Raw genomic sequence first — 16,473 nt, forward strand, 5'->3', positions numbered from 1 at the left:
CTTGGACAGCAAATGGTCCTTTCCATAAAGAATCAAACTTCCCATGTTTTCCTTTCTCTTCTCTTCTTGCATCCCACTTTAAAACTTTGTCCCCCACATTGAAATCTTCAGCTTTAGTTCTTCTGTCAAAGGCCTTTTTCAGTTTCTCTTGTAGTATCTGCGCTCTGCTGAAAACTTGTTCTCTGGTCTGCTGTAGACAAATTATCTGGTTAATCCTTCTTTGCATGTCATTAGGCTCTGCTTGGCTTTCTTGTAGAAGTTTCATAACTGGCACTCCTAGTGATGAAGGAAATCTGGCCTCTAATCCATAGACTAACTCATATGGGCTGGTCCCAATTGATCTTTTGGTGGTTAATCTGTCTGCCCATAAAGCATTTACTAGTTTCTTATGCCAGTTCTTTTTGTTCTCTTCCAGCACTTTCTTTATGATGTTTATCAGGCTTTTGTTTGATGATTCAGCGAGACCATTTCCTTGAGGATAGTAAGCTGTAGAATGGCCCAAAGTAATGTGAAATTTATGGCAAAAGTTTACCATCTTCTTGGATCTGAAGGCAGCAGCATTGTCTGTTATTATCTTGTCTGGGCAGCCAAATCTAGCCAGTATATTGTTCTCCAAAAATTGAATGATTACTGAATCATTTGCTTGTCTGCATGGGGCAGCTTCAATCCACTTGGTGAAGTAGTCTGTTGCTGTTAGAATCCATCTGTGTTGTCCTGAAGATGAGGGGTGAATTTCTCCAATGAAATCCAAGCCCCATTGTTGAAAAGGTCTCTCTGTTGCAATGGGCCTCAAAGGAAGTGGCAGCAACTGTCTTTTGCCTTCAAACAGTTGGCACTTGTGGCATGATGTTGTGAATTTCTTCATATCTGAGAACATAGTGGGCCAGTAATAACCAGCCCTTAATATCTTGTCCACAGTGGACTTCCAGTACAGATGTCCACCACAGTCTCCAGCATGGAATTCTTGCATAATTGTATCAGTTTCATTCTCAAGAAGACAGTGCAGCAAAATACCTTCATGGTTTTTCCGGAGTAGATTCTCATCTAATACACAAAATTTGGATGTTTTCATTTTTAGGAACCTAGACTTAGTTCTGGACAGTCCTGGGGGAGCACACAGGTTTTGTAACACATAACAGATATCAGAGTACCAGGGAGATTGTTCAAAGGCTACATTGATCTTTGGAGTCGCCAGCTCTGTTTCACTGTCCAGTTGGTTGATATCTAAGGCTTGGAAATTTGCTTCTGTCATTAATTTGGCCAAACCTTGCCCTTTTATCAGCTTTGTAGGCTTTATTTCAATGTCAAATTCAAGTATGTTTGCAATCCATTTTCCTCTCCTTCCCTCTAAGTTTTCTTGTGTGAGAATGTCTTTGACAATAGGACTTGGTACATAAGCTACAACATGGGAGTAAAGGATGTAAATCCTAAAGTCTTTGATGGCTTTGATCAAGGCATAGGCTTGTTTCTCCATTATTTGGTACTTTAGGGGGGCATCCCTAAGAGCTCTGCTGAAAAAAGCAATGGGCTTTTCATTCCCATGGTCATCTTTTTGTAATAAAACAGCAGCAATGGTGTGTTGGGAGGCAAAGGAGAAAATGACGAAGTCTCTGTCAAACTGAGGGTTAGTTAACACTGGGGTTTGAGTCAAGGCCAATTTTATACTTTCAAAAGCTTGTTTTGCTTCAACAGTCCATTTGACCTTTGAATCTTTCTTTAGCATATTGTTTAATAATCTGATTAACTCTGCTAAATTTGGGATAAACCTTCTCAAAAAGTTGATTTTTCCCAAGAATCCTTGCAGCTCTTTGACATTCCTTGGGTGAGGCATTTGTAGGATAGCTTGTATCCTATCTGGATCAATTCTTATGCCATCTTTCGAAATGATGTGTCCTAGAAGTTTCCCTTCTTCTAAACCAAATAAAGACTTCTTGGGGTTTAAGGAAATACCATATTTCCTGCATGTTATGAAGATTTGTCTCAGATGTTTCAAGTGTTCTTGGTCAGATTTTGAAAAGGGTGTAAGATCATCTAAGTAAATGACCAAGAAATCATGAATTTCCTTTGCAAAAGCAATGTCCATTGCTCTCTGAAATGTTGCCCCTGCATTTTTCAATCCAAAGGGCATCTTCACATACTTGAAAGTACCCCATGGGGTAGTAAATGCAGTCTTGTCTTGATCATCAGGGTGTACCAGGATTTGATTGAAACCTGAGAAGCCATCCAACAATGATATTCTTGAGGCTCCTACTACTCTTTGAAGGATGTGGTCCATTTTGGGTAAGGGATAATTGTCTTTGAGTGACACTAGGTTCAAATTCCTTAAGTCTACACACAGTCTAATCTCACCAGTTTTCTTTCTTGTAGGGACCAAATTTGAAATCCACTCAGAAAACCTGATTGGTGCTATGATCCCAGCTTTGAACATTTTTTGTAATTCTTTTTCAATGGAAGGAAGAAGCACAGGATTGATTCTTCTTAATTTTTGTTTGAATGGTTTCTGATTAGGCTTGAGGGGAATGGTGTGTTGTATAACAGAGGTATCGTAAGACTTCAAGTCTTCATAACCCCAGGCAAAGACATCTTGGAATTCTTTAAAGAGGTCAACATATTTGGGTTTTTGATCAGGGGGCAAAGCAGCAGATAGCTTTATTATTTTAGGCTTGTCAGTGGTACCAATGTTACATTCTTCAATTGTTGCATCTAATGGCTGCATCTTTGGTTTCCTGGGAACATCATTTGAGTCAAAAATATCCTCTAGTGGGGTAAGGCCTGCTGGAAGAAGATTGTCTTTGAGTTGTATGATTTCATCTTCAGCGTTGCTTAGCTCTTCACAGTCAATTTGGTGAATTTGCTGAATGTTTTCTTTATCGAAAATGGTTGGACTGAGTAGTTGTTTTGCTGTCCTAGGTGACATTGGGTGGGCAGACTGTTGAAACTGTAATTGTGATTGACTTGCTCCATCAACAATTTGAGATTGACTTGCTGTCTCAAGGTCAATATTTAATCCTGTAAACTCTTGTTGCAAGGTTAAAAAGTTGTTTATTTGCCTATCATTCTCAAATACTTGCCACTCTTTGACATTGTTTGGGATGGAAGGCCTATATTTGACCTCTGCTGTGAAACAATTGTTGGGTTGTAGTGGGAATTTGAAGGTGCTGGCAAATGTTGCCAAGCTGTGAGCATGGAGATTGTGGCCCCTTGGAATCTTTGTGATAACAAACTCGGAGAAAGTTTCTAGTATTTCAATTACAGCAGACCTATAGGACCTTAATCTTTTGTCATTGGTGACAAAATCTCCTTTTACTTGTTGAATTACTAGATCAGAGTCCCCCATGATTGAGAGGCTATGTGCTTGTAATGATTTTGCAATCTTGAGGCCTAGTAGCAGAGCTTCATATTCTGCCATGTTGTTAGTGCATTTAAAGTTCAATCTATAAGCCCGGCCTTGTGCACAGGCTTTCTCTTTGTTATGTATCCATACTCCAGCTCCTGCCCCTAACTTGTTAACTGAGCCATCAAACTCTAGGACCCACAGACTATCTTGCTGGTCAGGGGATCTTAAATTCTTTTCATGGGATGGCCATGTGAGCATGAGTTGAGGTTTCTTTTCCCATTTGTCTCCTAGGATAATTTCATCATTTGTTTGACAATTTTTTATAGCTAAAGGAGGGTAAATGGGTACTATTGGGCTGATTGAAATTTGACAGGTGTCACTTATTTGACCGATGTTTTGTTCCTGTATGGGTGTTTCAGTCTTAATGTCATTGTTTAAGGAGCTTGTGCTGTCATTGAAGAGGATGAAGGAGTCTATGTCCGAATGGACAGCATATATTGGAAAATTTTGAGGCTTTTCTTCACTGCTGACCATGTATTTCATGAGTGTTTCCCTATAAAGTCTTTTGGGTTGTCCAAAGACAGAGATGGTTGCATATGACATGTCTAATTGCAGGGAGCCTTGGAGCTTGGCTCCCCATGATCTTGATAAGAGCATTCCATATTTGGGTGGGATATCAGCAACAACAACATCCATTAAAATGGTTTTGTTGGGAAATTGAACCAGGGACACACATAAATCCTTAATCAGGCCCAAGCATTTTACTTGACTAGAATCAAAAGAAAACAGGTCTTTGTATGGTCTTGTTATATCCAAATTTAATCTTTCCATGACTGCTTTTGGCATGAGGTTGTGAGATGCACCTGAGTCAAACATTGCATTGTGCAGTATTTTATCATGAACATGTAAGCTGACATAAAAAGGTAAAACCCCTGTGACTACTGTTTTTCCATCTACCTCTGGACCAAACAGTAATTCTGGAGTGTCATCTAGCACATTTACATCATCTTTGTTGTTGGTGAGCTGAAGGGATTTTTTGATCTGTTGCTTATATATGTCATGCTTGGCTAGCTCTGAAAGGGGAATTGCTATCTTTAACTTGCCAATCTCTGTTCCTAGGTCAAAGGGTTTATCCACCTGAATTTTAGGGTCACGGACAGCAGTCCTTTCCTTGTTCAATGAATCTTCTTGTTGGATTTCCTCTTGATTTTGGAACCTGCCCCTCATGCCCATGTCTTGAGGGGTGATGTTCGGATTTGGGTGAGAGGATGATGTTGCTGTGGGCTCGTGTGGTGTGGACAGTAATTCAGTGACCTCCTCAACCACTACTTCCTTTGCAGGCAAGTTTGTTTTGTCATTAGGTTCAGTGACTGAGGCTTCTTTAGATTGCTGTTTCTCCTTTACCTTTTCAGGCTGATTTGCATTTACAGTCCGACTTCTTAGTTTGTACTGCTTATGGACTTCATAGACAGCAGTATCATATCCTTGTTTAAAGTCAAAGGATTCTCCTGATTGTGTTTGGAATGTTTTGTTTTCATCCTCATCATGGTCTTCTTGTGTTAGGAAAACATGGCTTTTACCATCCAGACCTATTAAGTTGATCTCAGGATCTTCATTGAGCTGATTAGCTGAGGAAGTTTCCGCATAATTTTCTTGAAAAGGGGTTCTGATATCTTGGTCAGCACCTGTTTTTCCTATATTGGGGTCCTGTGTTCTCCTAAAATTTGGGTTTCTAGGAGTATTGTTTTGTGGTGCTTCCCATGATGACTTTCTTTCTACTGATTCCACTCTCTCACCTAGTCTTTTCATGCTGTTTAGTATTGCATCCAACTTCTGATCAAAGCCCGAGGGCTCTTCCTTGAAACCAACCTTCTTTTCCAGCTTTGCCCTGTTTCTTTTGGCAATTAGGTTGGCCTCTACAGTGACTGCAACTCTTTGGGCTTCTGCGAGGGTTGGAGGGTCTCTTTCTCTCAACTGATAGGCCATATCAGAATCAAAACCATCAGGGAAATTATAAAGGGCCAAATCAGGAGGGGGCCTTAAGTTCTGGGGAATAGCATTGTATATGTTATTGAACCTAGCACAATACTCCAAAACTGTTTCTTGGGGACCTCTTCTAATAGTGTTGTATTCACCAAGTATATGGTGTGGATCTCTCTTTTTCTCCCATCTGTTGGTAAATTCCTGGTATAGAACTTCAGAGGTTGCAATGGAATTTGCATTCAAGGATCTAAACCAAGTTCTGACATCCCCAGTTAGGCTTTGGACAAAAATTCTCATTCTAACACTGTCATCATCTATTTCAAAGGTCTCAAAGTGATCTTGCATCTTCTTAGCATGCTGGGTAGCTGTCATAGGGCCCTGGGAGTCAAAAAATGAGAGTCTAGTTTGGTAGTCTTGGGGTAGAGCTGGAGCATTGGCTGGTATCTGCAGAGGTGCATATCTGTTAGCCATATTTATAGGATTTATAGGGTTAATAGGAACAAATGGAACAGCTGGTATCACAGGTATAACAGGGGTAACAAGAGGGAAACTGATTGAAAGGGTATGTGCAGAAGGTGAAGATGGGAGAGGAGGGCTTTGAGGTGTTGATGATGAACTAGGGGAATTAGGTGTGGAACGGAAAAGGACTTTACAAGGAGTTGGTATGAGGATAGGTTGGTCTAAACTTATAACTGGATCAGCAGGCCTCTCCTGCTTTTGCCGTCTCCCTGTGTTCTTTGGTATGATATTTGGATTATCAACAATGATAGGTTGATCAGGGTCAGGGTTTGCCCTAGTGTGCCTTGGGTTTCTTTTGGGAGCCAGCTTCTAAGTATTCCTTTAGAACTTTATACAGAAAGTTTTGTATGTACAAGGACTGGGTAAGAATTCTGGAATGGCTATGTATTTGTCAAAACTAAGATGAAGTTTCCCTAGTTAGCTCTTCCCTAAAGCTGTCCCTGTGTTTACAGAAACAGTCCTAAGGCCTCTTGGCTAGTTTCAGGCTTGATAGTAGCTTTTGAAATAGATGGTAATTGAAAAACTCTATTCCCCAGTGGAGTCGCCATTTATGTTAACACCCAGGTTGTTCCCTATGACTCCCAAGGGAATACGGCCGGGGTAACCACTAACCAATCTTTGGATCACTGTTCCTAGCCAAACTGTGATCAGAGAGGGCTCTCTCTTTATGATTTGCAACTGTTTGTAATAGGGTTTTAGGCTAGCTTTTATGTACTGATTTTTTGTTTATGTTTGGTTGATGAAACTCCTTTTAGATTCTATTAATGTAGTTTTCAGAGAGGTTGAATACCATTGGGCAATGGAGTCTGTGGCTATAAGTGTTTGAAACTTTGAGATGAAAGATGGAGCTTACAGGGCCATTAGAGTGCTTAATAGAACAGGTTTTTTGATTAAATTACTGGAAACAGGTAATACAACAGTGAAAGCATTTAAGAATTTTCACTTGTTATCTATATGTTCCCAACAGACAGTTTTAAGAGGAGAAAACAGAGGTCTTAGGGGCAAAATTGAATCCCTGAGAATGACTGTCACAGTAAAGACACAGTTTTGAAATGCAGCAATTAAGAATTGCAAGTCTGTCACTGTATCTGAGGAAAACATGTATAATAGCTCAGTTTGAGTCCAGGGTAAACATTGTTAAATCCTGGGACTATCCTTTCACATTGCTATCAAGTGTAAGAACATTTAAACAACAAAAGAGAACAAAAGACTCAAAAACACATGACAAAGAGATTCGAGAATACTTGCTGTTTTATGCAACACCCAGGGATCCTGAAACATTCATCTCTCACCACCATACATCAAATAACACCAAGCCCTGGAAATTCCATTCTTCCTTTGTATTAATTTTCTGAAAATGTTACAACGAGCTAGAGCTCTTCAAAAGAAAATAATAACCACCAACCAACCCCTTTCACTGCTGTGAAGGGTGAATATATACTTGCGGTCATTTACAAAATATCTGAGTCCTGAGTTATCTCAGATTTTACTTCCTTACCAACTATTTAAGATATTATGGGCACAATTTAATGCAGCATTGATTACAGAGTACAGGCATTTTAATGCTCTGTCAGAAGATATTTTAGCCTTTGGAGTCAGCTAAGTCGGTCGAGATTTTCTGAGTAAATGCTGGAAAACCTGTCTTTAATGCTTTGTACGCTGTGTCTTGGACTTGTCACCTGTGATTGTGACTGTTGCTTGTGTTGAGCTCAATGGTCCTGCTGAGTTGGCTCAGCCTCTGCCTCTTTCCTGTAGATATTTTTCCTCAAAACTGTGCCTGCGCATGATGCTTATTTGCCTGTAGGAACAACGCTACTGATTCTGGCCTGACAGAACTGTTTGTGTCAAATTTCTCCAGGCATCCTGAGTGGGCAGTTGGTGTGCTAGGATTGCACCCAGAGTTTCATCTGCTTCTGTAAATTTGAAAAAGTTAGGTGGTGTGTCAAACAGATGGTCCACTTCATTCATTAGGAAAAACAGGTTTTCCACTCTGTCATACATACTCTGCCCTGTGGCTGGCCCTGGCTCTGCTGAAGTGCTGGGTGGTTGTGCAATTTCTGCCACTGCATGGGCATCAATCCTCTTGTTATAATTGTCCAGGGTGAGCAGTCTTCCTACACTGCTTAAGATGCTGGGGAGGCCTCTGTTCTGCAGAGTCACGAATTTTTCCAGGAATCTATTGATCTCAGTTTGCATATCCTGGGTCCTCCTCTCCAATGTTCCAACTAAGTTCCTTAATGTAACGACTCTCTTTGCTACAGCAATTGCTTCTGTCCTGTTAGTGATTCCCATGACAGCTAATTGAGAGCTAGTCTTATAGTTCAGAGTGTTGATTATCCTTGTAGCAGCTTCTGGCATGTGTCCAAGGCTCGCCCTGGCTCTCTGTATTTCTTTATTTGCTTTAGTGATGAGCACCATTTGCTCATCCATGGTCTCAATATATTGCCACTGTTTGGCAATGGACCTTCCAATGTTGCTCCATAATACTGCTTTCATTTCAGCTGTCACCCTTTCTAGTGCAAGCTCCTTCTCTAGTTCAGCAATCCTCTTTTTAAGAGCTTTCACCTCTCTGTCTTTGGTTGCCTCATTCTGTTTGCTCCTGTCAAACCTTTCATTTACCTTAGTCAAGGTTTTCTTAAGCTCATCCAGCTCTTTCATTTGAGATTCCATGGCTTGGATCTCAGCTTGCAGCTTTTGCATGTCTAAGCTGGCAGCCTGTTCTGATTTTGTAGTTGTTGCTGCTGTGGATGGTGCCGTGGTTTCTGTTTGCTGAAGAGGAGGAGTAATCTTGGGAGGGGTTTCCTCAAGGTTTATTATGATAGGAGGAGGCTGGGAGGGTTGGCCCTCTTCTCTTTGCTTCAGTGTCTCCTGTAGTGCTGCCTTTGCAGCTTCAGTCTGTCCTAGCTGGTCCTGAGTCCTGACCAGCTCTTTATATAAGGACACCAACAGATCTGTAGCATCCTTCTCCTGCCTTTGCTGGGCAACTTCATCGGTCTGTGGATGGAGGGTGGCCGGGAGTTTGATCTTCTTTCTTAGGGCTGCCATGTCTGCATCCCTTATCTTTAGGAGCTCTTGGATGCCTTTGACATCTTTAGGGTCATGCCCTATCTCTATGATTACCTCTTCCAAGGACTTGATCCTATTGTCCTTGGCCTGTGATGAAGCTCTTTCTAACTCCAGCTGAGAAGCTGTGTTGTCTAGACTGCTCTTTAATTTATAATTTTCTAATGTCTCATCTGCCAAGGAGGCATACACCATTTCACCAGTCTGCTTATGCAGTTCAATCTTGTCCATGGGGTGTATGTCTTTGGCAAGAACCTCCATGTTGGTTCTCAGATAGTCCGAGGTGGACTGAGGCTGCAAAGCTGTAGGCATGAAGTGGCTCATTATCATTTTGCCTTCGCTCACATCGAAAGCAGACATGAGTCTCTGCTGGTTGCTAGGAGCTAGGTTTAGCAAGTGATCATATAGCTGCACCTTTATGGGATCACTCCTCCTCTTGATGTCAATGAATTGCTGTTTTATACTTGACTGTCCTTTTCTTGTTTCACTGGAGGAGCTGACCTCTCCTCCCATTGTCATGTCATGTCCTCGCTGGGATGAGCTGGCCGAAAGTTCTCCACTGGGTGGGCCCATACCCATGGCTTGCCTTACTGCAATGTCCTCCTCTTGGGAGTCATTCAGTCTTTGTCTCTTCTCTCCCCTGATGAAAGATGAGGTGTGGGGGGTCTCTCTCTCTCTTTTCCTTGTCACATCCTCCTTTTGTGGTGTTTGGAGGACTGATGTGTCAACATTGGTGTCTGTCCTGGGAGGCACATTTGTTTGAGGCTGCTGCTCGGTACTGCCAGGTTGATCTGTCCCCTTTTCCTGCTGTAAGGGCTGCTCACTGGACTGTGCTTTTTCTTGTTGCTGTCCCAGCTCTTGCTGTTCCATTTCCTCTTGCTGCTGTAGCAAGGTGTCCACTTGTTCCTCTGTCAATACAGGTGGCTGTTCCACCTGTTTACCTTTGTCTTTGCTTGCTGCCTGGGATGTCTTCTCAGTGGTTTGCTGCTGTGCTGCTGAGGATCCAGCAGCTGTTCCACTTTGCTTTCTGTAGGAGTAGGGCACCTGTGCACAAGTTTCCAAGTCAGTTTCCTTTTGTACATTCCTGGCTTCTTTCTCAAGCAGTTCTACCTCAGTGAGTTGTTCTATTAGTGTACCCTCTTCCCAATCTAGTGCATTGGCATACTTTTCTATTTCCGGTTGTCTTTTATGTGCATAGTTGCCCAGTCTGTATCTAATTCTCCTGAGGGAAATACTATGATTGGGGTCATAAGGAATCCACTCAAAACTGGTCTGCAATCTGAGGCCTTCCAGCATGCTGTGTGCCTCTTTCCATCCTTCCTCTTTTTTGTTATACAGGAAGGAACCTAGCTGACTTCTCACCTTCAATTGTGACTTCTTGTTTCTACTCTGAAAGTGAAGGTAATCTGAGTTCCCAAACTGCCTGAAATACTCCAGGGCAAAAAGCCTCATGGGGACATACCTTGGCAATCTAAATGGGTTCAATTCACAGCCATATATCCTAATGACTGTGTGGTTCTGGTAGAAGTACCAGTTGCCAATGTTGTAGGATTTGTTCAGATGTAGAATCCTCCTCATTTCATCGGTTAATCTAGGAGGAGGAGTACCTTGCAGAACTGTTAGGGCCGGATGAAAAAATAAATCAATGAACTCACAGTATGTATAGGGTGATACTGAGGTAAAATGAAACACAGAGGTCCAGAAAACAACTGATCTTGGGCTTCCTTGGGCATTGAGTGGCCTCAAAGGAACTGAGAAGGTGGCTGGCTGATAGAAAAGAAATAAATGATAGATATATGAGGAGTACCTAAACAGCCTCTCCCTTTTCAAATTCATGAACTGATCATGGATTTTCTCTGCTATGTATGTTGCATAATCATATTGCACAGCTGGAGGCTTACCAGGGGCAAACATGGACAGCATCGCCATTATACTTTCATCTACATCTTCCAGCCCCCTGAACCCTAGGACATAGCTAATTAGGTCCACCAGCATTCTGCCCAACTCATTCAGACAATGGTACCCAATAGGAGGGGTTCTGACTGTTTCAGAGCCTGATATGACGAACAGTTGGTTGATTTTGATAATCTGGTCACTGGACAGCTTGATCCCTGTGTTAATTAGATTTTGCATGGACAGAGGGGTCAATTTCTTGGCTGTATTGAAGTGCAGCATCTGGTTTATGCTCTCTGGGGTGATCTGGAACAGGACTAGGCCTGTGGGGCTTATGACTGCCCTTTGGCTGGGGTCATAGCATTCCTGGCAGCTGTAAATGAGCTCTGGCATTGGATTGACTTGGGGAAGGTTGTATATGGGCAAATTTGACTCCCAAATCCCCAAGATATCTGCTCCACTATGGTGCTGGGCTCTTAGTTCATTCAACATTAACACATTATACTTGGTTCCCATAGGAAACCAATCCAGCATTTGGTAGTCCATGTCTCCCAGGGCTTTCCATGCTAGTTCTTGGTGAGGAGCATTGATGGGCTTGATGTTCAGTGCAATAGGGGTCTCCATAGCTGTTCAAGTTACTAGAATTGCAAATAGACAGGTGGAATGGTGAAAACACAGTCTGGAGACAGTCTTCTGTGGAAACGGTTGAGGTTTTGAGTATTCAAGGGGAATTCTCTTAGTAGCAATTGAAATACTACTGGATTCTAGTGATAGAATCTCTCTGTGGTGTGACTGAACTCTCTAACAGGGTGAAATAATGTCTATTAGCACTTCTGCCGGGAAAACGCAGAATTACAGAGGTTTAATGGAAATTGCAGGTTTTTAGAGCTCTGCCAGCGTTTCTTGGCCCTCACAGTGACAATGCCGGGCGAATAAAGGGGAATGAACGGTGTGAATTTAGTCTTTATGGTCCTATTATCTCTGTGAGCAATTTTGAGCTAAATGAAGGTCGTATGGAGGGCGAAATGGTCTAAATACCTGTAATTCGACGAGCAGAGGTTGAAACACAGGTACACAGGTGCTTTTTGAGGAGGTCGCCCGGGCAAATCAACAGGTTGGCGAAAATTCGAGCTCAAACGGTCAAGCAGAGCGCACAGTAGAAACACAGTGTAAATGGTAAAAACACGGAAAAAATGGTAAATATGGGTCATTTTACCATTTGGCGCTTTTTCTTCTGCTGACGTCAGCATGACGTCATTGGTGGGTCATGGTGAGGTGACGTCAGCTGACGTCATCAGGCGACGTGGCGGTGGGCGACTGGTCAACGGTTTAGGCGAGGTGGCAGCCCAGTCAGCAGTGAGGTGGGCCAATAATATAAGCGGGTACGGGCAGGCAACGACGTGGCGGTGAATTAACGGCGGGCAAGTTGCGGTTAACGTGCAGCGGTCACGGTTAAGGGCTTAACCGTTGCAGTCTCCCGGGGCGGTTAAGGTACGGCGCGATGGATGTCAGAGCGGGCTCCGAGATAGTTTACCGCCCGACGCGTGGAGGAGGCGTGACAAGGCGCAACGTCACTTTCCCGGAAGTTAACGTGCGGTCACGGGAGGCGCTCCGATATTGCTGTAGGCCGTCGGATCTGGTGGGCTTGATCCGACGGCTGGCGGAGGGATAACATGCGCCTTCAATATTTGCGGGCGGAAAATTAAAATTTGTGGGTTTTTTCAAAGGTTTAGATTAAACCACCATGAGGTAGGATTGGGAAACGTGCCAGAGGCGGGCAAAATGAGTTTGGAAAGTGGGTTTTAGCAATGCAGAGGTGATTTGAAGGCAAATTGTCTTGCAGCAAAGGGGAAAACGGGTGGAATAGGTTCACCAACGTGGCCAGATGCCATTTGGTCCCTTTTTTGAAAAATACATGGCTATTATGCCTAGGGGAGGGAATATACATAAGATTTGGGGTTTTATACACCTTAGTGTTAATACTATTAGGGGTGGGGTAAGATAAGGGATGTTATATAGTAGAATTAGGAGTTAATATGAATGAAGGAGGGGAATTTAGAAAGGGGGTGTTAGTGGTGGAGTAGAGAGGGAAAGAGAAGAAGTTAGTGATGCTCTTTTGCTGTAGTTTCCATGGAATTCACCACTTTGCTTGCTGATAGATCAATTGCCTTGGCAAGAGACATATTGATACTTGTGTAATGGTGATCATATTCTTTCTGCAACCACAACTGCCTACCCAACTATTTTGCCTAGCATTTTTTGTTTCTTCTTGGAGGGGCACTTGAACTTGCAACCCTTAATTGCCTTTTCTTTTCTTTGGCTTTTTTCCTCTTTTCTCTCTATCTACTTCTACCCTTATGTCTTCCAAGGTCCCAGATTAAACTTTTGGAAACCTTTGCTTCTCTACCTAAACTACTTGTCTGCCAAGATTAAGCTGTTTGGACAGACCTTTTTTCTCTATTCTACAACTCAAAATTGAAACATGGCATGATCCAGATTAAACTGTTGAATCATCCACAAAAATTGAAACAAGGTCCTCAATACTAGAAACACTTTACCCAGCTCTTGCTCTCTAAGAAATATGGGATCCTTGGGATACCAAAGCAGAGCATATTTGGCTTTTCTCTTGCCAATCATGAAATATGAAACCTATTACTATAGGTATCCAACACAGCCAACCTCCGGCCTTTTGATAGACTACATCCAGCTGCACCAGTACCGGCCCCACAGGACGCGGCTGCAGAAGTACTAGCTGAGTTGGAGCATGATCTAGAGCGTCTCACGGCAGATATACCTGAGACTACTATGGATGACATTCCTATCAGGCTTCAGCGTTTCGTAGTCGCGGTCCCTGGACCGTTTAGGAGATTTTTGCGTAAGGTAGCCCGCGCAGTGGTGTCATACAGAGAGCACCACCAGTGATTGACTAGTCACTTTTGTAGTTACATGTGACATTTTGACTTTTTGTACTATCATTTTGCCGATCATAAGGTGTTTTCAACCTATGATCGAAGACGATGTATATATTTTTGACACACTTCTATCTATATATATCACTATTACCGGCTTATCTTGTTTAACATATGTGATGAAATGTTTTTAAATTTACTTGCATGATTATTGTAAATGTCTGTCCAACATTCGAGAAGCAATTGCATCTGCTAATGTATTCAAAGACCTTGGAATATGTTGATATTCAATGTAATCAAATTCACGTTCCAAGAGACGCACTCTCAAAAACAACCTTAATAACACAGGATTCCTAATGGCATAAACTCTATTAAGCTGTAATACAACAAGTTCAGAATCTAACCTCACTATCAAACGTCGAATTCCAAATGAAATAGATTCGGATAATAATTCAATCACTGCACTGTATTCTGCAATGTTGTTCGTTGTTTGACCGAGGCTTACCCCATGCATAGAAACTAACTCGTCAGAGGGCGAATAGATAACCCAAGCTGCGGAAGAGATATTCCGTGTACTACGACAAGCACCATCAGCAAATCCAATGTATGTTTGGAGAGGCGTCGACATCTACAATATCAAGAGTAAAACCAAGATAAGCCAGAATAATGACGAAAAACCACACTCTCTAAGCTAAGCACACTGACTAAACTAACACACTTGCTAGCTAGAAAGAAAATCTAACCTATCTAAAAATTTCTCCATACCCATCATTTTAAGCATAATACCTCTTTAGGTAAAGTCCATTTCTGGGTTTACCCAAAGAGTCCCCATCAAAGTCAACTAGCTCATAAGCCCCTTTTGCTAGCTTTCGCTTTACAATGTAGGGCCCATGCCACATGGGAACGAATTTTCCGGCACCTAGCTTATCGTTAGCTTGATCATATAATAGTACTAGGTCTCCTTCCGAAAAACTTCGAGGGGTTACATTTCTATCATACTGAGCTTTCATTCGTTTCGCGTGAGTCTCGATTGCCAATGTAGCGTCACGTCGAGTCTCATCTAATTTAGCCAAGTACAATAAACGTTTCTCCTCTTCGGAAGTAGCTGGAAGTAATTCGACAGCCATTTGAAGTGATGGGATTTCGCATTCAATGGGTAACACAGCTTCTAAGCCATAAACTAGCTGGAAAGGAGTGAACCCTGTTGAATTTTTCACTGAGGTTCGGTATGCCCATAGCGCTGAAAATAACATGTTGTGCCAATTCGACCGATGAACACCAATGGTTCGTCAGATCATGATAACTAGAACTTTGTTGATAGACTCAACCAAACCGTTGGCTTGCGGATAATAAGGAGTAGAGCTATCGTGGCGCAAACCAAGCTGGCTTGTAAGCTCAGTCATCATGACGTTTCGAAAATGGCTCCCATGGTCAGTAATGATTGCTTGTGGGACACCAAACCTAGTTATGATATGATTGAATACGAAAACTGCAGCTGTTTTGCCGCTTGCGTCGAATGTAGGCATCGCCTCGGCCCACTTAGTAAAATAATCAACCGCAAGGATGATATACGCATGCCCCCCGGCCGAGTGAGGGTTACAAGTAATAAAGTCGATACCCCATTTGGCGAATGGACCAACGGCAATTATAGGGTGGAGAGGAGCAGGTGGAGCGCGCATCTTGCGATCAAACACTTGACAGTTGTGGCACTTCCTGACTGCAATGATACAATCTTTAAACATAGACGGCCAGAAATAGCCAGCGCGCAACACCTTCTGAGCTGTGGCATACCCAGACATATGACCGCCACATGCTCCAGAGTGACAATCATTCAAAACCCTCTCAGCCTCTTCGTGAGTTAAACAACGTCGAAAAACTAAGTCTGCCCCCCGGCGATAAAGTGTATCTCCAATAATTTTGTATGGCTGGGATTGAAACCGAATTTTTCGACGTTCCGCTTTGGAAGCTTCAGGCCGAAAGGTTTGGGTTTGGAGATAAATGATTATATCCCCGTACCACGGATCTACAGTACTGATAAGAAACAAAGATTCGTCCGCAATGGACTCCTCTGCCACAGTCTCTGTGTCAGCACTCGGGAAATCACACATCAATTCCGCAAAAACTAAGGATTTCTTAGACTTGGACTTCTCGAACTCCAAGTCGAACTCTTGCAGGATGACAATCCATTTAGAGTACTTGCCCCCTAGCAGTTGTTTTGTCAAAATATAAATCATAGGGTTGCAATCCGAAATAACTGTAGTTTTGCGGAGAAGAATGTAGTGACGAAAACGCTGGACAGCTTGAACGGCTGCCAGGGCCAATTTCTCCACATGCGAATATTTTAGCTCAGTGGGATTCAAGGTCCTACTAAGATAATATATCACATGCTCCGCTCCGAATTCATCTTCTTGAACTAACACCATTCCAATGGTGGAATGCGAAGCTGCGAGGTATAAGAAGTAGTCCTGGTTGTAGTTGGGAGGATGCAATAACGGTGCATGGGTCAACGCGTGTTTAAGTGCATCAAAAGATTGTTGGGCAATCTCGTCCCAAAAGAATTGTGCGTTCTGTTTCAACAACCGTGTAAAACCTTTAGTGACCTCGGCGTAGTTTGGGATGAATCGGCGTAAAAAGTTCGCTTTCCCTTGCAAACTTTGGAGTTGGCGCAAACTCGAAGGAGGAGGCAATTTGATGATAGCCTCGACTTTCGAGGGATCGACGCGAATGCCGGCTTTTGAAACAACAAATCCCAGCAATCGACCTGTTTCT

This window comes from Pinus tabuliformis, chromosome J (genome assembly GCF_031772625.1).
Source record: "Pinus tabuliformis cultivar Carrire ecotype Pingquan chromosome J, CPIR1, whole genome shotgun sequence".
Taxonomy (NCBI): Eukaryota; Viridiplantae; Streptophyta; class Pinopsida; order Pinales; family Pinaceae; genus Pinus; species Pinus tabuliformis.